This window comes from Capra hircus, chromosome 13, assembly GCF_001704415.2.
Source record: "Capra hircus breed San Clemente chromosome 13, ASM170441v1, whole genome shotgun sequence".
In the NCBI taxonomy this organism is placed as follows: domain Eukaryota; kingdom Metazoa; phylum Chordata; class Mammalia; order Artiodactyla; family Bovidae; genus Capra; species Capra hircus.
In genome coordinates, this window is record NC_030820.1 from 15710360 (window position 1) to 15732066 (window position 21707).

At 41.9% G+C, this 21707-nt stretch overlaps 1 protein-coding gene across 3 annotated transcripts in view; it reads right to left on the bottom strand.

The window, feature by feature from the left end:
• USP6NL (USP6 N-terminal like) overlaps positions 1–21707 on the bottom strand; it is a 198353-nt gene that overhangs the window by 123078 nt on the left and 53568 nt on the right. Inside the window, exon 1 of one of the 3 annotated variants that reach the window (XM_018056999.1) lies at positions 16319–16481. The exons of 1 other annotated variant lie outside the window; for it this stretch is intronic. The gene's annotated coding sequence lies outside the window, so the exon portion shown is untranslated. Of the gene's footprint in view, positions 1–16072; positions 16116–16318; positions 16482–21707 lie in introns of those variants that run through there. One more of the 3 variants, XM_018057000.1, reaches the window with a different exon arrangement.

The following is a 21707-nucleotide window of genomic DNA, read 5'->3' on the forward strand; positions in this document are numbered from 1 at the left end:
AAGAAACATTTTTTTTTTCAAATACGCCTGCCCCGTCTCTAACTCATCTTTACTCACGCCATGTGATCATGAAGGCAGTATAAACGTACAGAAGGACACCCAATTCTGGACGCCAGCAGAGCCCACGTGCTCTGCCAGCCGTGGCCCATCACTGCAGGGGGCGCTGCATGATCGCCTGGCCCCCTTCCCACACGGGCTCGCCTGCATCGTGCACTGGATATTATGAAACGATGTCCATTTCCAGATAACCCGATTATTCTCCCCTAAATGAGAAGCTGTATGGGAAAATCTAAAATAATCCACATGACAACAGGGTCTCACCATGAAAACACTGTCTTCCTGGCGCTTCACCGAGCCCACCCAGGAGACTAGGAGGTGGGCCAGGCTTCCTGGTGACACAGGGTGGCTGGGCCACCGCCCTGTGACACAGAGTAGACCACACACTCAGAGGACCCGGGAGCTCACGTGCAGCCCACTCAGACCTGTGGGGACTGCTCTCTCTGCCCAGGGACTGCTCTCTCTGTTCATCTTTATATCAAAGTTTCTTATCTTAAATTTAAAATTCCTAAATGGCAACATCAAAGCACTTTGTACTAAGCCATGCACCCTCGCTTTCCATAGTTCAGTTCAGTTCAGTCGCTCAGTCGTGTCCAACTCTTTGTGACCCCATGAATCGCAGCACGCCAGGCCTCCCTGTCCATCACCAACTCCCGGAGTTCACTCAGACTCACGTCCATCGAGTCCGTGATGCTACCCAGCCATCTCATCCTCTGTTGTCCCTTTCTTCTCCTGCCCCCAATCCCTCCCAGCATCAGAGTCTTTTCCAATGAGTCAACTCTTTGCATGAGGTGCCCAAAGTAGTCGAGTTTCAGCTTTAGCATCATTCCTTCCAAAGAAATCCCAGGGCTGATCTCCTTGCAGTCCAGGGGACTCTCAAGAGTCTTCTCCAACACCACAGTTCAAAAGCATCAATTCTTCGGTGCTCAGCCTTCTTCACAGTCCAACTCTCACATCCATACATGACCACTGGAAAAACCGTAGCCTTGACTAGATGGACCTTAGTCGGCTAAGTAATATCTCTGCTTTTGAATATACTATCTAGGTTGGTCATAACTTTTCTTCCAAGGAGTAAGTGTCTTTTAATTTCATGGCTGCAATCACCATCTGCAGTGATTTAGGAGCCCAAAAACATAAAGTCTGACACTGTTTCCACTGTTTCCCCATCTATTTCCCAGGAAGTAATGGGACCAGATGCCATGATCTTTGTTTTCTGAATGTTGAGCTTTAAGCCAACTTTTTCACTCTCCTCTTTCACTTTCATCAACAGGCTTTTTAGTTCCTCTTCACTTTCTGCCATAAGGGTGGTGTCATCTGCATATCTGAGGTTATTGATATTTCTCCCGGCAATCTTGATTCTAGCCTGTGTTTCTTCCAGTCCAGCGTTTCTCATGATGTACTCTGCATAGAAGTTAAATAAGCAGGGTGACAATATACATCCTTGACGTACTCCTTTTCCTATATGGAATCAGTCTGTTGTTCCATGTCCAGTTCTAACTGTTGCTTTGAACTGCCAAATAAATACTTATTTAAGGACTGAGGTTCCTCAGATATTATGAGTTTTCTCAGTACCAAAAACAGTAACCTCAAAAGAAACAGGACAATAAGACTCAAGACAATAAGACCATAAACACTGACTTTATAACCTTACCATCAGAGGTGATAAATGTACTTGACAAACATGCAACGATGCATGAGTCGGAGTTAATGTCGTGGAGTAGTTCTCAGAAAACATATTTTTTAATTACTTATAACTGAAGTCACGTGTTCAAGACTCTTTATGCCAATCACAACTTTGAAATGCAAACCCTTCACGCACAAGTAGGTGGACTACCGATTCTTTTCAGCAATGAGGCAGTTTAGTAGCACAAAAGGTAACATTTTCAGATTTCCTTTCTCCTCCTGTAAATGCTACCGCCTGGACATACAAAGGAGAAAGAAGAATCTTACATGTTATTTTTCACACTATCTAAGAGGGAAAGAGTACTCTGTCTCAAATCCATTTTCACATGAAAGGCATTATTGGGGTGCTTCTGCAAAAGCTGGCCTTTCAGTGCATTTCTCAGGAACTGGAGCCAGGGTACTTTCAAGTGACTCCTCCAACTTTTGTGACAACACCATATTCAGGGAACTCAGGTTCTAGTTAAAGGAAAGAAATGCCACCATACCCTTTTCTTTACTGCAGGCACCAAACATGAGCTAAAAATAATTCCCATCACTCTTGGTCACTTAAAACTTAAATTTAACAGAATTATAAATCACAACATACAGGATCACATACTACTGTCACTAACAGTATTCTTCCCAGAGATCAAATTATTATTAATTTATTTCATTGTACAATAGCTTTTCTTAAAAAGAGAATACTCAAAAAATCCCAATATCCACTAAAAGCTGATGTGATCTTCATTTTTAATCTCATCACAAAGTATAATTTTCTAAAAATCAGATTTAATCTTGAAGATATTGTGCAAAGTGAAATAAGCAAGTCATAGCAGGAAAAGTGGTTTCCCAGGTGGCACGCTGGTAAAGAATCCGCCTCCCAATGCAGGAGACACGAGAGACACAGGTTTGATCCCTAGGTTGGGAAGATTTCCTGAGTAGGAAATGGCAACCCACTCTAGTATTCCTGCCAGGAAAATCCCATGGACAGAGAAGCCTGGCAGGCTACAGTCTATGGGATCTCAAAGACTCAAACCTGACTGAGCACAGCCATGGAGAATAGGACAAGTACTCTATAATTCCACTTAGATGAGGGACTAGAGAAGTTAAATCCACAGAGCCAGAAAGTAAAATGAAAGCTGCCAGGGGCTGGAGGAGCAGAAAATGAGTAGTTAGTGTTTGATGAGTGAAGTTTCATTTTGGGAAGATTAAAGTTCTGGAGATGAATGGTGATGGTTGCACATTAATGTGAATGCGCAGATTCAAGTTCAGCAAATTCCAAGAGGTATAAATTTTAGAGAAAAAAGAAAAGAAAGAAACAGACACCTAGAGATATTACAGTGAAACTGCACATCATCGATGACAAAGAGTTCTTAAAACCAGCCAGAAACAAACGCAGACCACTTACAAAGGAACAATCAGACTCTGCTTGATCAGCTGCAGCCATGGAGGCCAGAAGACACTAGAACAGTGTCTCCACAGTTCCAAGAGAAAATAGGTTTCAAGCTGTAATTAGGTACCAACTCAGCTAAACTATTTTTTCAAGAAAAGGGGCAAAATAAAGAAAACTCCGATATAAACTAAGGGAATATACTGTAAGCAGATCATCATTAAGGATGCTTCCAAAACTATAGTTCACAAAGATGGAGGATGATGCCAAAAAGGAGGTCTGAAATACAGGAAAGAATGGTGAGAAAAGAGAACTGTAAAAATGGGTAAATGCAAATATTAGTGGTATAATTTCGAAATGATGAGTTATAAAAACAAACCTAAAGTACTGAACAAAAACAGCATGTAATCTAGGAAGAAGGTAGCATAACAGGAATGGAACCGTCCCAAGTCTCTTACACTGCTTTTTAGGAGGAAGGTGAAGCAGACACTATCTTTTGCTCATATGCCTTCTGTCACTTGTCGTCCTGGGACACTCCCCACCTCGTGGATTTGAGGGCCTGGGCACGTGACAGATAGGAATGTGAGCATAACTGCACCAGTTCTAACCGAAGGCTTTACGAGCACCGAGCTGTGATCCCCTGTACTGTACTCCTATACTGCACCCCAGTCTCTGCTGGTCCCAGAATGAGGGAACACCTAGTACATAACTAAATCCAGCCACACCCAGCAGAGACTGCCAAACCTGTGAGCTAGAAATAAACGTCTGTCACTGTACATCACTGAAGTTTCACAGTGACTTGTTACATAGCATTATTACAGCAAAAGATGACTAATACAAAAGGCAAAGCTACTAACTTTACATGCAAATTATATTTGTGAGTTTTAGTTTAACTAAAAAATTTTACTAAGTTTGCAAACATAGGCATATATACACAAATACATATATGTATACATACATACGAAGTGATACTATTTATATAAAGCTCAAAAATAAAATTAATAATACATGAACATATGTAACTATAAAGCAAAGCAAAAGAAAAAAGGAGAGTTGAGGTAACGGTTTTCTGGGGACAAAAGTAAGACAAGAGGAGTTGTAGGGAGATATAAGAGGGTAGGACTAACACTGTACCACTTAAGCTGAGAGAAGGGACATACACATATTCTATTAGACTTATATAACACACTTATTACATATAGTCCTTTGTATGAACAGAATGTTTTATATTTTGATATGTAAGGCAAAACTTTTCCAGCAAAATTCAGAAATGATTATAAAAGAAATTTATGTAGCCACATGTATAAAAGAGGTGAATGTATTTATAATATTTAAGCCATAATTAAGAGGCAGAAAGAGTCATGGTGACTCACTTATTCTTTAAGCTGCTGCTGCTGCTAAGTCACTTCAGTCGTGTCCAACTCTGTGAGACCCCATAGACGGCAGCCCACCAGGCTCCCCCGTCCCTGGGATTCTCCCAGCAAGAACACTGGAGTGGGTTACCATTTCCTTCTCCAATGCATAAAAGTGAGTGTCCGACTCTTAGCAACCCCATGGATTGCAGCCTTCCAGGCTCCTCTGTCCATGGGATTCTCCAGGCAAGAGTACTGGAGTGGGGTGCCATTGCTTTCTCCTATTCTTTAAGAGAAAGAGACAAATACAAGTGATAGCCGGGTTCTCTATAAAATGCAAGACAGAACTGACGTGAAGAGACTGATGATCATCCTTTATCCAGATGCAGAAGAAGCTGGCCTTCTCAATGAGCTGCTCAGCTATCTGATCACTGGAGATTCTGATCTCACCTTAATAGCTGTATAACCCAAATTCATTTTTTAGTAGAAATTCCTAAACCCTGTTTTGCTAAATTACTATGTAATGAACTGCCATCCCAAGAAAAAGCTTAAGAAAATTTTCTTATTTAAAGCATTATTGGTAACAGCAAAAAAAAAAAAAAAATTATAAACTTAAATGTGCAATAATGAGGGACTGTGTAAATGAATGGTTGTTAATTTACATGGAATGGAGTTTCCTATATCCACTTAAAAAATATCTCAAAATGATTTAATAACAAGTGAATGAATGCTCTCCAATGTGCTTTGTGCAACCCTCTCACAACCAATCAGAAATATCAGAAATGATGTCTCAGCCAATTTAAATGTAATACCCCAAAGGCTCATAAACCAAAACTTACAATGATTAATGTTCAATTTTTAAATCCAAAACAGACAGAATGATATACAATAAAACAGATAATATAAAAATTTACTATTCATTCAATAAATATTTACTGAGCAGCTACTACAGGCCAGGGAGTGTTCCAGGCTCTGCAGACACAGCCACAAACAAAACAAAGACCCCTTTTGCATGGAACTCACATCCCAGCAATTCTAGTACCTCCCCTTAATTCAGGTGCACAGTTCATGAGTTGAAATAAATATGTCAGGGTATTCCAGGGTAATATCTTCTTATCCCAGACAAAGAAATAACTTCAGTTAATATTAGAGTGGGCTTCCCAGGTGGCGCCAGCGGTAAAGAAACTGTCTGCCAATGCAGGAGACTAACAGTCGCAGGTTTGATCCCTGGGTCGAGAAGATCCCCTGGAGAAGGAAATGGCAACCCCCTCCAGTAAAATTCCATGGGCAGAGGAGCCTGGAGGGCTGGAGTCCAGTGAGTGATGACTATTAAAGTCATTCATTGACATGGCTGGTCTCACCAATGTATTTTCACAATTCTCGAGCTCTCTATAAAGAATATTCAGAATTGTAAATATTCTGCAATTTACACCCTGAAACACAATTCTAAATTTTCAAGGCTTTCTGTGTTTTCCCTGCTCAAAAGTAAAGCCAGTCTTCTACTACAGCTAGAGTAAAAAGAGGTTTATTTAGCCCATTCACTGAATTAACCAAATACTTCCTACTAATAAAATCAGAGAAGGAGATGGGCAAAATGAGAAATCACCCAGTTTCCTAGGTTTGTTTACACATGTATGTTAATGAAACAGCAGATAAGAAGGAGGTCTGATTTCCCCTTCTGCAGGTAGAATTTACGTTAGGTTTCCAGAAGGACTTATCAAATTCTAGTAGCTTTACACTGGGCCTTTTTGCTTCTCGGCCTTTTGGCTGAGATCGCAGACGGTAAAGCGTCTGTCTACGATGTGGGAGACTCAGGTTCGATCCCTGGGTTGGGAAGATTCATTGGAGAAGGAAATGGCAATCCACTCCAGTACTATTGCCTGGAAAATCCCAGGGACAGAGGAGCCTGGTAGGCTACAGTCCATGGGGTGGCAAAGAGTCGGACATGACTGAGTGACTTCACGTTCATGTTTACACTGGGCAACTTCTTAGGTATTTAGGAAAAACAAATGTCCTCCCCAAGGCTTCCTTTCCTATCTCAGTTACAGATAGGCAGGTCTTTCCAAACTAGCTTATATTTGCCTCAGTTCAGTTCAGTCGCTCAGTCGTGTCCGACTCTCTGCGACCCCATGAATCACAGCACGCCAGGCCTCCCTGTTCATCACCATCTCCCAGAGTTCACTCAGACTCACGTCCATCGAGTCCGTGATGCCATCCAGCCATCTCATCCTCTGTCATCCCCTTCTCCTCCTGCCCCCAATCCCTCCCAGCATCAGGGTCTTTTCAAATGAGTCAACTCTTCTCATGAGGTGGCCAAAATACTGGAGTTTCAGCTTTAGCATCATTCCTTCCAAAGAAATCCCAGGGTTGATCTCCTTCAGAATGGACTGGTTGGATCTCCTTGCAGTCCAAGGGACTCTCAAGAGTCTTCTCCAACACCACAGCTCAAAAGCATCAATTCTTTGGCACTCAGCCTTCTTCACAGTCCAACTCTCACATCCATACATGACCACTGGAAAAACCATAGCCTTGACTAGACGGACCTTAGTCAGCAAAGTAATGTCTCTGCTTTTGAATATGCTATCTAGGTTGGTCATAACTTTTCTCCCAAGGAGTAAGCGTCTTTTAATTTCATGGCTGCAGTTACCATCTACAGTGATTTTGGAGCCCAAAAATATAAAGTCTGACACTATTTCCACTGTTTCCCCATCTATTTCCCATGAAGTGATGGGACCGGATGCCATGATCTTCGTTTTCTGAATGTTGAGCTTTAGGTGAACTTTTTTGCTCTCCTCATTCACTTTCATCAAGAGGCTTTTTGCCTAATGCACTTAATATATCCTATCAGAACTATACATAATGCGTGAGGTCTACAGATAAGAATTAAAACGAAGGCTATAGTATCTCTGATTTTCAGGGATCTGGCTTCATTTTAAAAGTCAGTTAAGGACTTCCCTGGTGGTCCAATGATTAAGAATCTGCCTACCAATACATGGATTTTTCAGTAGTCATGTATGGATGTAAGAGTTGGACTATAAAGAAAGCTGAGCACTGAAGAATTGATGCTTTTGAACTGTGGTGTTGGAGGAGACTCTTGAGAGTCCCTTGGACTGCAAGGAGATCCAATCAGTCCATCCTAAAGGAAATCAGTCCTGAATATTCACTGGAAGGACTGATGCTGAAGCTGAAACTCCAATACTCTGGCCACCTGATGTGAAGAACTGACTCACTGGAAAAAACCCTGATAGCTAGGTCAGTAAAGAGTCTGCCTGCAATGCAGGAGACCTGGGTTCGATTCCTGGGTCAGGAAGATCCCCTGGAGAAGGAAATGGCAACCCACTCCAGTATTCTCGCCTAGAGAATCCCATGGACAAAGGAGCCTGGCAGGTTACACTCTGTGGGGTCGAAAGAGTCAAACATGACTGAGCAACTAAGCCCACAGCACACACTGAGCTGGGAAAGATTGAAGGTGGGAGGAGAAGGGGACGACAGAGGATGAGATGGTTGGATGGCATCACCAACTCAATGGACATGAGTTTGAATAAGCTCCGGGAGTTAGTGATCGCCAGGGAAGCCTGGCATGCTGCAGTCTATGGGGTCGCAAAGAGTCGGACATGACTGAGCGACACCGGATTCAATCCTTGGTCCAGGAAGATTCCATGTGCTGCAGGGGCAATTAGGCCCCTGCACCACAGCTACTGAGTGTACAGGCTCTAGAGCCCATGCTCTGCAACAAGAGAAGCCCCACACACAGCAACAAAGAGTAACCCCTGCTCACTACAACTAGAGAAAGCCTATGCACAGCAAAGACCCAGTACAGCCAAAAATAAATAAATAAAAATAAAGTTTAAAAGTCAGTTAAAAATTCCAGACAACTAACTGTAATAGTAAGCCCTATAGCAGATACCATGAGAACTACAAAGAAAAGTAGGCAGGATTCCAGGCCCTACATTACGGATTTAAATCTAGTTGGATTCTAAACACAAGTATGTATCCATCCACATTCAACAGATACTAATTCAGCTCTGCAACATGTAAAACTTTTCAAAGGGCTCAAGATATAGCAATAGACACAAACCTGGTCCCAGCTAACAGAACGTAGTCAGGACAAAAGTCCTAAAAAAGATGGGAGTCAAGGGATTATGCATGGGGAAAAAAAATGCTTTCTTAAACTAAATATCTCATACATTTGGCACATGGATTAGCATGGGTCCCTTTCTGGTCTTATTATAGAATAAAGGAGTTGAAACCATTTTAAAGTTCTCTTTCAAGCACTAAAAGGTTTGTGACCTAAAAATCAACTTCAATTCAATGGGTAACTGAAGAAGATTCTAATCCCTCACCATTATCACTAGAATCAATTAATAAATTATTGCAATAAACCAAGTATGAACTAAAACAAACTGGTCTGAAATGCTGGTTATGTTTGAAAGGGGGGACAGAAGGGCAGATTCAAAGGACACTTGGAAGGAAGTCAAAAAGACTACTAATAGTGAAGTAATCAAAGGTAATCCTAAATTTGAAGGGGGAATCCAGATGATATTCCTTTGGTAATCCTCAGTGATGAGAAATCATCAACTCTGGAGGAAAAAGGGTTTGTAAAAGAAAAATATTCCCAACCAAGTCTGGTGAAGGAGCTTAGAATTCAAACTAACAATAAAATGTGATATATATTGATGACAAATAGGGTTCAATATTTTAAAAAGCCACTTCTAAAAAGAAATTTCTCTTCAGCAACTGATATGGTCTACTAATGGTAACTATACTTAGTACTAATTTGAATGCAGATTCTAAGATGCTGCTTTCAAAATGAGTCTACTATTTCACAACCAGATTATCCTATTAGGCCTCTATTTACCAATAACTAAGCATCAGCTGGGAGAGTAAAACACAAACTCATGAGAGTTACATAAAAGACAGTTCAGTTCAGTTCAGTCACTCAGTCGTGTCCGACTCTTGGCGACCCCATGAATCACAGCACGCCAGGCCTCCCTGTCCATCACCATCTCCCGGAGTTCACTCAGACTCACGTCCATTGAGTCTGTGATGCCATCCAGCCATCTCATCCTCATTCGTCCCCTTCTCCTCCTGCCCCCAATCCCTCCCAGCATCCGAGTCTTTTCCAATGAGTCAACTCTTCGCATGAGGTGGCCAAAGTACTGGAGCTTCAGCTTTAAGGGGCCTGCATTTCCAACAAAGCTAGGCCACATAATACTCAACAACATTCTTAGAGACAGAAACCTAGACTTAAATATATATATATGTAAAGTATATTTTTTAATTATTAAAAATATCAAAGGGTACAACTACTTTGAAAAACTGATAATAACTACAAGAGTTAAATATTTATTCAAAATTCTATTTCTAGGGATATTTCCAAAAGAAAGGAGTCCATATGTTCAACAAAATACATATATAAGAATGTTCATAGCAACTTTAACAGTCCAAAATTGGAAATAATGCAAATACCTGTTAAAAGTAGAATGGAGAAATAATTGTAACACAAAGAAGCCTGGAGCTTCTTTCCTCCTGGAAATGTTTACCCAATCAAAGAAGGTGCCTGAGGGGCTAATTTATACTTAAGCAGCCTTGAGGGCTCAGAAGACAGCAAATCAGAGTAGGAGAGCTACTAAGGGAGCCACACCCCCGACTGTAATAAGACCTCAAAAAGCTGAATCCCAGAAGAAAAGATAACACAAAAAGTAAACTAAACCAGTCTTTAAACTAAACCACACTAAAATAAATCTCAATTTGAATCAAGGTGATCCTAATTTGAATCAAGGTGTTGCTTTTTGCCTGGCAAAAGCAACGGAAAAATCCTCATCTAAATCTACATTTACTTCTAGAAATAATCTTTCAAATACAGTGAACAGTACACAGTGAGCATGCATACATGGAGCTGACACTCCTCAAATGAAAACAGACCACAGGAAAAATTCTGCGGGACTCTGGGACAGAGTTACCTGCTTATTCTGTTCAGAGACGTGTGAAGAGCTTGCACGTTTTTACAGGGAATTATAAACTACAGAAGTGGCATAGCAAATTTTTAAAAGAACCAAACATATTCTAGAATGAAAAATACAGTAACGAAAATAAAGAATCCAGAAAATGAATACACTGAAGAGCAAATTAGAGATGAAGACTAAACTGAAAGGCCAGAGGTAAACTGAAACACTAGAAAAAAAAAGTAAAACCTAGAAGGCAGGTGAAACACAGTGGAGTTACTGAGACCTAACACTGGGTAACTGAAGTCTCAGAAAGATAAAGCAGGCGAAATGGGGAGAGGCAATATTTGAAGAGATGACAGCCGAAAACTATCCAAGACAGATGAAAGGCACCAGGTCACAGCGTAAACAGCTGTGAAAAGAAAAGGGAGGAGAGGAGAGAGAGATCATTTGAAACCAAATCTGAAAGACAACAAGAAAATCTTAAAAATAGCCTGTGAAAGTGAAGTGAAAGTCATTCAGTCGTGTCCGACTCTTTGTGACCCCATGGACAGGCCAGAATACTGGAGTGGGGAGCCCTTCCCTTCTCCAGGGGATCTTCCCAACCCAGGGATCGAACCCAGGTCTCCCGTATTGCAGGTAGATTCTTTACCAGCTGATCCACAAGGGAAGCCTGAGAATAGCCTAAGAAAGAAACTAGCAAAAAAGTGATAAACAGCAGCTGCCTTCTCAACAGCAACAAAGACAAATATTATAGAATAATCTCTTCTCCAAAGAATATACAAATCTATGTATGTGCGTATTGCCAATCTAGAATTCTATACCTAGCAAAATGTATCTTTCAAACATTCTCAAACTAAACTTTTCAGATTTTGTCAATACTAAATCCACTCTAAAGAAAATACTAAAGGGTATTCTGCAGGCAGATGGAAAATTTTTCCAGACAGAAAGTCAGTAACATAAGAAAGAAGAAAAGAAGGGCAGTAAGCCTAACTGAATAATAATGGTACAAAACAATAGAAATAGGTCTTTGGGGGTATAAAACATTCATTTTAAAACATAATAACAATGAAATTAAAAAAAGAAGGATATTGACTTACATGTTTTAAAACTGACTTAGGTTATTGAGAGAAAGGGTGAAAGTCTCAATATTACACTTTGATAAGCAGAGAAAAGATTAGAATTTCTTAGGCAAATACTATGGAAGAGTAAAGAATATTTAATCTCAAGGTAATTTTAAAAAGGAGGAAATGGAATAATTATTTCTTTTAAATCAATACAAAACAAATCCAGAAAAAAGGAACATGGAACAGGTGAGACAAATACATTACACTTAATTTCTAAACATTCATATCAAGTGCTATTATCTGCCAGTTCATGTTTTATAACAGGCATCAGCAAAATACACAGAAATATCTCTCCCCCACTCACATACCTAACCTTTATAAATTTTACTTTCCACATTTATTTCCATTGTCACTCAGGTTTCAAAGACTTATTTCACCTTTTCTTTTCTAACTACAGATATGGTAACAAGCATTCAAAGATTCAAAAGGAAAACAAACAAAAAGAAACAAGGAGGGGGAAAAAAAAAAAAAACCCAGAGAACTAACTGGCTTACAAATGCTGCGTTAATTCCACAATAAAATATTAATCTGCCATTACTGATCTATGTAACATCACTAAGGGCACACTCTCCCTCTGTGATGCCCCACACTCTGACTGTGGAGTGTGCTTCTCTCTGAATCTGAATAAATCCACTTCTTATCTATCACTTTTTCTCTCACTGAATTCTTTATGCAATGAGACATCAAGAATCTGAGCTTTACTAGGTCCTTAAATCAGGTACCATGGGGTTTGGCTGGGTTTGAGTCCCAGCCACATGGGTTCAAGTTTTAAGCAGGGTTTTGGCTGGGTTTGAGTCCCAATCTGAGGTAAATGGTTTCACTTTTAAGATATTCTCTTTGTCTTCGTTTTCTCTAGATTACTGTGATGTATTTAGATTTGGGGGAAGAGGGCTGTCTTATGGATATTCCTCAGTCTGTGGCTTCATTTTGAAATAGTCTAAGATTTAGAATACTTCTACGTGAAGTATCTCTTCCAATACTGACTCTGTCTTGCTCTTCTCCCTCTCTGGCACTACGTGTATGCTGGGATTTTGACTATGTACTGTAGGTCTCACACATTTCCCACCCTTTTAGGAGGCATGTGGGGGCTTCTAAGGTGGCACTAGGGGTAAGAATCTGTCTGCCATTGCAGGAGAGGCTGGTTCAATCCCTGCGTCGGGAAGATTCCCTGGAGTAGGAAACGGCAACCCACTGCAGTACTCTTGCCTGCAAAATTCCATACTCTGCACTGAGTTCACACTCACTGGAGAAGGAAATGGCAACCCACTCCAGTATCCGTGCCTGGAAAATTCCATGGAGAGAGAAGCCTGGCAGGGTACAGTCCATGGGGCTGCAAAGAGTCAGACACGACTGAGCACACGGGACCACCAAAATTAATACATTAAGAAGCTTAAAATGATACTCTTTCACTTATTTCATGAAAAGCATTACTCTAATAGTTTTTAATTCCCTTGTTAATTCAGTGAAGGAAAATTCCAGGATAAAATGAAAACTTCTACACTAGTATCAATGTCATCAAGACACAGGTGCAATGTATACCTCTCTCAGAGGATAATTAAGAAATCCTTTTACAGCCCCAAATACTTAACCAAACCAGATGTGAAACTCCAGAGCTTACAGTGAATTGCTACTTCCATTTTGTGAGTAGACATTTTAAATAAGGCGGTCTAAGCTCTTCCAAGGAAAATGTTCTCAAAATTTTAAAACGCCAATATTATACAGTCTGTCTAAGGAAATCAAAGAACCTTTTAAGATTTAATTCCAGTTTTACAGATTTAGAAATTATCAAGTAATCAGTGCCAGAGTTGTATAGCAGTGGACACCAAAGTGCGCAGAGTCATCACCAGTCTAGCGAGGTCGGAGTCATCTGGACAGACTCTTTCTACAAAGGCTGAGTCACCTGGTTCAGACGATGACAGTTCATGAGACCAAGAGCCAACCTTCCCTCCACAAGCAACAGTGGTGGGGCAGGTGCCACAGAGAGAACTCACTCACCCACAAGCATTCTCTTCTCTACACGCACTCCTTCATCCTCAGTGTCCCACCCTTCCACCTGCCACCTCTTCCTCATCCTTCAGGTCCTACCAGCAACTTCCTCCGGACAGCTTGCCCTGCCCCTCCCAATCAAGTCAGGTTCCCTGGTGACAGGGTTTATAGCTCCATGCACCGTGCTTCAAAGGACTGACCCCTCTAGTTGCTCAGAACAAGGTACATGACACAAGGCTGTGCGTACAAGAAGCCACCCAAGGAATATCTGTTGAATAAACAAATGTGAATTTATAATTCCCCCCAATTTTACAAAGAAACAATCTTTAAAAACTAAGTTATCTTCATGAAATGCCATAACCTGGAAATGGGAGAGACCCGTTGAGACTTCAAGTGTTTGTGATTCTCAGGCTCTAATGTCCACGTACTATAAGGAAGTGTTGTAGAAGTCAGATTTTAGAAGTCAGATTTCTTTCAAATGAATATTACTTTGGTACTGACTTTTACTGTAAAAATGGAGACACTTTCTAAATGAAAAAATGAGACACTAAACATAAATAAATCATATCTAGCAAGGCAATACACCTTTCAAAAATCACACTGAAGGGACAAACTATAACTTTCTGGTAATAAACGATCAGAGTATTATTGGTAATGGTACTATTTCACTAAACAAAACAAAAATGGTTGAAGTCAAATTGCAAGCATAAACCAGAAAATGTAATCACTTGCCACTTTCTAACTGAAGCAGCAATTCTTAAAAGTTCTGGTATTGTGTCTAAGTTTTTTGCAGGACTTCAAACTGCCTTAACATTCCTAGCATTTACAATCAAAGTAATTTTGTTTCTTTTCAATTTGCTACTAGCTTAAATTTGCTGGCCTCTTTTTCACTCATCTTCAATAGCTACAAAATGTAACAGTACCTTGAGATAGATGGGAACACCATGGGCAAAGACTGAACTGACCAAACACCATGGGCAAAGACTGAACTGACCAAAAACCAAACTGACCATGCAACCTCTCCTGGCACTGGGACCCAGCTTGCATCTGCCATACCAGGAAGTTGCCTCAGTTCCCAAGGATGACCAGCCAATTAACAGATGGTGCCAAAGCCAACACCTGTACCTACTGGCTTGTTTAACCAATGGCAGCTGTCCTTCCAAGGAGCTATTTCATATCAAAACAATGTTATAACTGGTAATGGGCTATTCTCACCAGAAACATAACCCTAACCCCAGAGAGCTAGATCTACTAGTTAAAAACATCAAGTAGGCATCAACAGCAAGACTTAGGGCCCAGGTTCTTAATGTTTGGGAAATAATGCTTCTCGGATGCCCTTGTAACACCTGAGTGATTCTTTAAAGACATAATCAGCAAAGGAATTTCTAGTAACTCAGAATATCTGTACTGGCAATTAAGGCTCTGGTTTTTTAATTTCTGCTTTTATTCGTGTAGCTTCTTTTCTCTAACATTTTTACATATTTCAATTGGCTATACAGAACATAACACAGGAACAACATCCATTTTAAGTAATACACTAGATGATGTTTACAAACTTTACTATTTAAAAAAAAAGCAGGCTCAGTATCGTTTTTCCTTAACTTTAGGGTCTGACAGAGAAATAAAGGCAAATAAATCACCGTCCATTTAATGCTGCCTAATCTGAGTCTTATTAAGATGACTTCACAAAAGAAAAAAGCACCCTGACTTTCCTGAACAGAACTTCCCATAGATTCAATATATGAGGGAGTTGGGCAGGATGGTATCTAAAGTTTTGTCCGACCTCTGCGCTATGAAATATTAAGTATTCCAAAAACTTACTTCTATTTGTAAATGGATTAATACACGACTGAAATAACTTTCCTCTAGCAAAGTACTTAAAACCGAGTCCCCACTTTTTTTCTATATGTCGCATTATTTCCATGACTTGTTATTGCCCCAATTCAAAACTCCTTCCCAGTCCCGTAAGCGATTCATTTAGCTCATGTTGAAATCTACCGATTAAAAAGCATCTGTGGGTTAAAATGAAGGGCAGGGGGCGGGGGGCATTTCAGTGTATAGAAATGTTCACCCGTGGATCCACAGACTCCTCACAATTTCAATTAAAATACCTACGAGTAACCGTTCGCCCGCATCGCAACTGTCGCACCAACACCACCCGGCTGTGAGCTCCTAAGTATTTTGCAAACTTCGCAAAGGCGCACAGATTTCCAGGTTCTCCAAAGCCCTCATTCAGCCCCATCCTCCCCTTGCCTAGTCGAAACGAAGTTCCGCGGCAGGAAGGCAATAATTTTAAAAGCACGAAGTTTGCCTCAGTCCTGCCCACTTGGACTCTGGAGGACGCAACTGAAACTTGCAAAGGAGACACGTCTCCCGGGGACCGAAACTTGCCGTGGGGGGGAGGGTGGAGAGGCAGCGGGTCTCCCCTACCCCGGGATCTGGCCGACCCCCGCCCCTTCCACGAGCCCCCCTTCGCCGGCGGGCAGGTCACCCTCCCGCGCCGTCCCAGCCAGATCCGGCCCGCACGCCCCCCGGCGCCCCTAGCCCGCCGACCTGCCAATCACAGCCGCAGCACCCAGCCGTCCGGGCTCCAGGGGGCGGGGGCCGGGCGGCCGCGCGCGTTTCCGGAGCCGGCCCCTCGAGGGCGGGGGCCGGGAGCGCCGCTCGTCCGCCTCCCCCGCGGCAGCGAATGGCGGCGTCCGGCTCCCCAGGGCCACCTCCGAGTCCGTGCCCGGGGGAAGCCCGCCGAGCCTCGCCGCCGCCAGCCCCTCGCAGTGGGAAAGCGGAAAATGAACTTACCTCCGAACGGTCCCGTCGGCGGAGGCTGCGGGCGGGGGGGTCCCCGGGGGCCGAGCAGGTCCCGGCGCAGCGGCGGCGGCTACCGCAGTGCCCTCCACCCCATTGTTTCCCTTCCGAGAGGATCCCGGCAAAGCCGAGCCCGGGAACCAGGAAGTTCCCCGGCGCGACACCTCCTGCCGCCGCTATGGAAACGGGCCCCCGCCTCCCAGAGCGGCTCGCCCGGGACCCCGCCTCCGAGCCGCCGGCCCCGCCCGCCTCACGGGCCGCCGCCAACCGTCGCCGCTGCGGCCGCGGCCGCCGCCATCTTGGCGCGGCCCGGGCGGCCCCTTCCCGGCGGCACGTGCGCGCTGCTCCCGCGTGTTCCCGCTGGCCGCGGGGGCGCGCTGCCAGGGCCGCAGGGTGCTGGCGCCGCTTCCCGGGAAGCGTGGCCAGGAGCGGCCCCCCGGACCCCGAGGGAGGGAGAGAGAGAAACGGCCCAGGCGGGACTGGAGAGCTAGGACCTGGAGCGGGGCTTCGAGTAATTGTACGGAAACGACAGGCTTCAGCTGGTGTCCACTGGCAGGTCGCGGGATGGCTGAGACCAGGGGTGAGGTCAGCAGAGCAGTGGCCGAGAGCCATGGGCTCTGCAGCCAGATTGCCTCGCGTTTCGTTTCTGGCTCTACTACCCACCAGCTGTCAGAGCTTGGACACTTTAATTTTCTGTATGCCTCAGTTTCTTTATCTGTAAAGTGGCATTTTAATACTTGCCTCATAGGGTTGTTACCTGGAAGCAAGTGCATAGTATTGATACTCAGTAAGTGCTGAATAACCATGCTTTCAATAAAATGGCATTGCGTCTGACAAAAGTCACATTTCTGTCTTTTTCCAAGAACTTAGTCTAAGTGCTCATCAGCACCACTTTAAATAGGCTACTGTGTAAGATCCCATTGCTGCTTGAAACTCGGATGCTCCTTTTTTGTCCCATCTTTCTCTAGGTCAGCGTTCCTTTTTTAAGATCGTGGAAATTGTCAAGAGTTTTCGTCTCCAGAATCTTCCATCAAGAGGCTCCATAAAAAGATGAATGATGTAAACTTTCCAATACTGTAATTAGCTGACAGCTAAATGATTTATGCAATAGGAGCTAGCAGAGTTAGGGTGTGCTGATATCTAAAGGCTTCCTGTCCTTCATTCCAGGAACTAGAGTTACTAAAGCTGGCAACTCTGCATGACTGCTATTATCTCTCTTTCCAGCTTCTGAAAACTGACACCAAGAAACTGGGTGTTGTGGGAGAGGAGGGGTGGAGGAGGAGGCAGGGTCACTGGGTTCTTCCAAAGGATTCTTTTTCAAGAACCGAGCCTACCGTTGGTTAGGTCTCAAACAGCCTTTAGACATCTCCTTATAGCTCACAAGTGTCCTGACCTTGTTTGTACACTCTTTAAGAAAATACAATTGTATACTTCCCTTTGGGTCTGCCTTCATACATTTAAGCCAGATTTGTGAAGACTAGTGTTTAATGATTCTGATCCAACAAGAGCAGGACTTCCCTGGTAGTCCAGTAGTTAGGACTCAGTGCTTGCACGGCAGGGAGTACAAGTTCCATCCCTGGTTCAGGAACTAAGATCCCACATCCTTCAAGGAACAGCCAAAAACCATGAACAGTCTGATACATGAAATGAATTGGGGTAAAAACAGATCGGGAATTGGCAGGACATGGGTAACTTCTTCAACACCTAAACACTTCTCCAAAAGCTGTAGAATGCTTTCATGAGGATTCTGCAGATTGGGATATTTTGAATCTCTAAAAGACAGGAGCCCCCACTGCACGAGTAGATTGCTTCCCACATGGTCGGCCCTCAATAAATGTTTATTGAATTAAATCGCTGTTTTTGTGGTTGAGCTCTCATTTCAGGTGGCCTTGGGGACCACAGACTCACAGGAGATGTTACTCAAGGGACTTCCTTGAGAACTTCATAAACAAGGACCTGGAGTCACCAGATAATGAGTTAATAGGATTTTGGATGAACAACCCCAGTCCCAGGCTCACTTGGCAAAATGAAGTGGAAATTTCAGATGTTTTTTTCCATAAATTTATATGGGTAATTCTTTGAAAACTTTAGACCTAATTCTGGGCAGCACTGATTCAATTTAATACTGCAATTATAGCATGATTAACGTTCAGAAAAACCCACATTTTCTCCCAAGTCAAAGTGTCACCAATGAATTGTGTCATCTCAGTATAAAACCTGTATTCATTCTTGAAAAGTGAAAGTAGCTCAGTCCTGTCTGACTCTTTGTGACCCCATGGACTATACAGTCCATAGAATTCTCCAGACCAGAATACTGGAGTGGGTAGCCTTTCCCTTCTCCAGGGGATCTTCCCAAGGAGTCTCCTGCATTGCAGGTGGATTCTTTACCAACTGAGCTATGATAGGAAGGTATAAATTTAGGAACTTACCATAATTTTTTAAAATTAATCATCTTGGAGCTATTGTTAAGCTGTAAACAAATGTCTGTCTTTATATCCCCAGCATAGCGTTTGACACATAGTAGTCATGTAAATTCACTTATCTAGGGCATATGATAAATACATAGAATTTGTGTCAATCATTGGCAAGGAAATAGAATCATTTTTCCTCTAAATCAGGTATGGGCAAACTTGTTTTTAAAGGGGAAAGAGTAAACATGAGAACAGCCACACACAATATGTAAAAGAATGAGTGTGCCTGTATTCCACTAGAAATTCATTATGAAAATAGGTAGATCTGACCCACAGGGATGTATTTTACCAATCCCTTAAATAATTCTATTTGGATTATACTCACTCCAGTTTTACATTCATTCCAATGAAATGCCAGATATTAAAATACCCTTTAACTGAAGAAAGCATAAAAGCCTGATATTCATAAATCACCAAAAAGTAGAAAAAGACATGGAGTTTTATGTTACCAATTACAATATTTCTCAAATAACAGTTTAGAGCTATGTCTCATATATTATGATGGAATAAGATAAATGGTTATTTGCACTTCATTTTTGCAAAAGTTACGCTAACGAAAAAAACTTAAAATGTTGCCAAAGGTAAAAGTATATGTTTAAATCCTCATAGGATGTCGTAATAACCAAGGCCAGAAGCACAATTTGTGGTGAGAACAGAAGAACATAGGACATAAAGGAAAAAAATCTCCAAAGCAAATCATACACCCTTCACTATTGTGTTCAGAATATGGATGAAATGGCAGGTTCCTAGAGTCTCCTGTAAAATGAGAATTTGAAATGTGAACCCAAGGCTAATGGATTAATTTAATTTTTTTAATAAGGGGAAGCAGATAGCTCCCTAGAGGGGCCAGTTTTTTGGTTTTAGTAAAGCTATGGAAACCTTATGGCAGAAAGCAAAGAAGAGCTAAAGAGCTTCTTGATGAAAGTGAAAGACGAGAGTGAAAAAGTTGGCTTAAACTCAGCATTCAGAAAACTAAGATCCTGGTATCCGGTCCCATCACTTCCTGGCAAAATAGATGGGGAAATAATGGAAGCAGTGAGAGACTTTATTTTCTTGAGCTCCAAAATCATTGCAGATGGTGACTGCAGCCATGAAATTAAAAGACACTTGCTCCTTGGAAGAAAAGCTATGACCAACCTAGACAGCATATTAAAAAGCAGAGACATTACCTTGCCAACTAGTCAAAGATATGATTTTTCCAGTAACCATGAATGGATGTGAGAGTTGGACTATAAAGAAAGCTGAGCACCGAAGAACTGATGCTTTTGAACTGTAGTGTTGGAGAAGACTCTTGAGAGTCTCTTGGACTGCAAGGAGATCCAACCAGTCCATCCTAAAGGAAATCAGTCTTGAATATTCATTCAAGATGCTGAAGCTGAAACTCCAATACTTTGGCCACCTGATGTGAAGAACTGACTCATTGGAAAAGACTCTAATGCTAGGAAAGATTGAAGGCAGGAGGAGAAGGGGACGAAAGAGGATGAGATGGTTGGCATCACCAACTCGATGGACATGAGTTTAAGTAAGCTCTGAGAGTTGGTAATGGACAGGGAAGCCTGGCATGCTGCAGTCCGTGGAGTCACAGAGTCGGAAACAACTGAGCAACTGAACTGAACTGAAAGCTATGGAAAGCCTTGCAATGCACATTTTTGTGCTCACAAGCAGTAGTACTTTCTGAAATGTCATCAGAAGCCATCAGTGCTTTTCCATTGGTTAGGAAAATCAGCTCAAATGACACTGCATATAATTGTCCTTAGCTGTTGAAAACAGCTTAGGCCAGTCAATATCTGTACCGTGTATAAGTGACAAAGCAATGGATAATCAGCACCCATATCCACACTACTTATATTGAAAACTTACCCTAAAAGAGAAGTTACTGATTGCACAGTAAGGAAGAAGGGTCGAAGGCATGACGGTAAACCCCATAAAATTGTATGCAAGATGTTGTGTACACAGTTTGTTCCTTATAACATTCTGGGGTTGTCTTGTTTATTAGTATACTTGGGTTTTTTCTGTCTCTGTATCATAAGAATGGACATGCTGTGAGACTAGAAAAGGGATCTGTCTTCCCTACTCTATCCCTTGGTCCAGATCAGTGTCTGAAATATAAAATCAGTGATCTATAAATAATCGTAGAAGAAATGAAGGAAGAGAAGGAGGGAAGAGAGAAGGAAACAGGGGAAGAAAGAATGGAGGAGGGAACAAAAGTAAACAAATATACATTTTTTTCTGTATAATACTGTATATCAACTCTACTTAAATTTTAAAAATACATTATTTTTCTTGGAAAACAATTTCCTAACTTTTCTCATATGCTCAATAGGGTGTGTGACTCAAAAGAAAAAAAAAAGGTAGGAATGATTGGTTTACAACTACAGGGACTGCCTCATTATCTCCTCCCGTCTTTTGTTCGTAAGCCAACCTGATCCTGATTATATACCAGAAGGGTTATCATGGTTTGCCAGAGACCTATAATAATGTCACAGCATTTGAAAAGCCTGTCCTTATATTTTTATAGCTTTAGAGAATTTCTCCTGTCTGCTCAACTCAAGAGTTTCCTTACTTCAGCTCTACATTTGACTACCTCTTAGATGTCAGTCATTCCATTTATTTGTTTTTTGCCTGTGTTCAAAAGTTCTAAGATATTGAAAAAAAAAAATTGAAGTACAATTTCAAGGCATTTTTGTCTCCATTGCAGGGCAATAAAACTTTTGTCTCTGTGTATATGATTTTTTTAATTTACTTTTAAACTCTGTAAATATATATCTATATATGTTGTCTGAGAGTTGTTTTCAAAGATGACCCCACCCCTCAATGAGCCATGCCTCCAAACATCCACATCCTTTCTTATCATCCTCCTCTTGAATTTGGGCTGGGCCTGTGACTCACTTTTGATGAAAAGAATCAGGTAG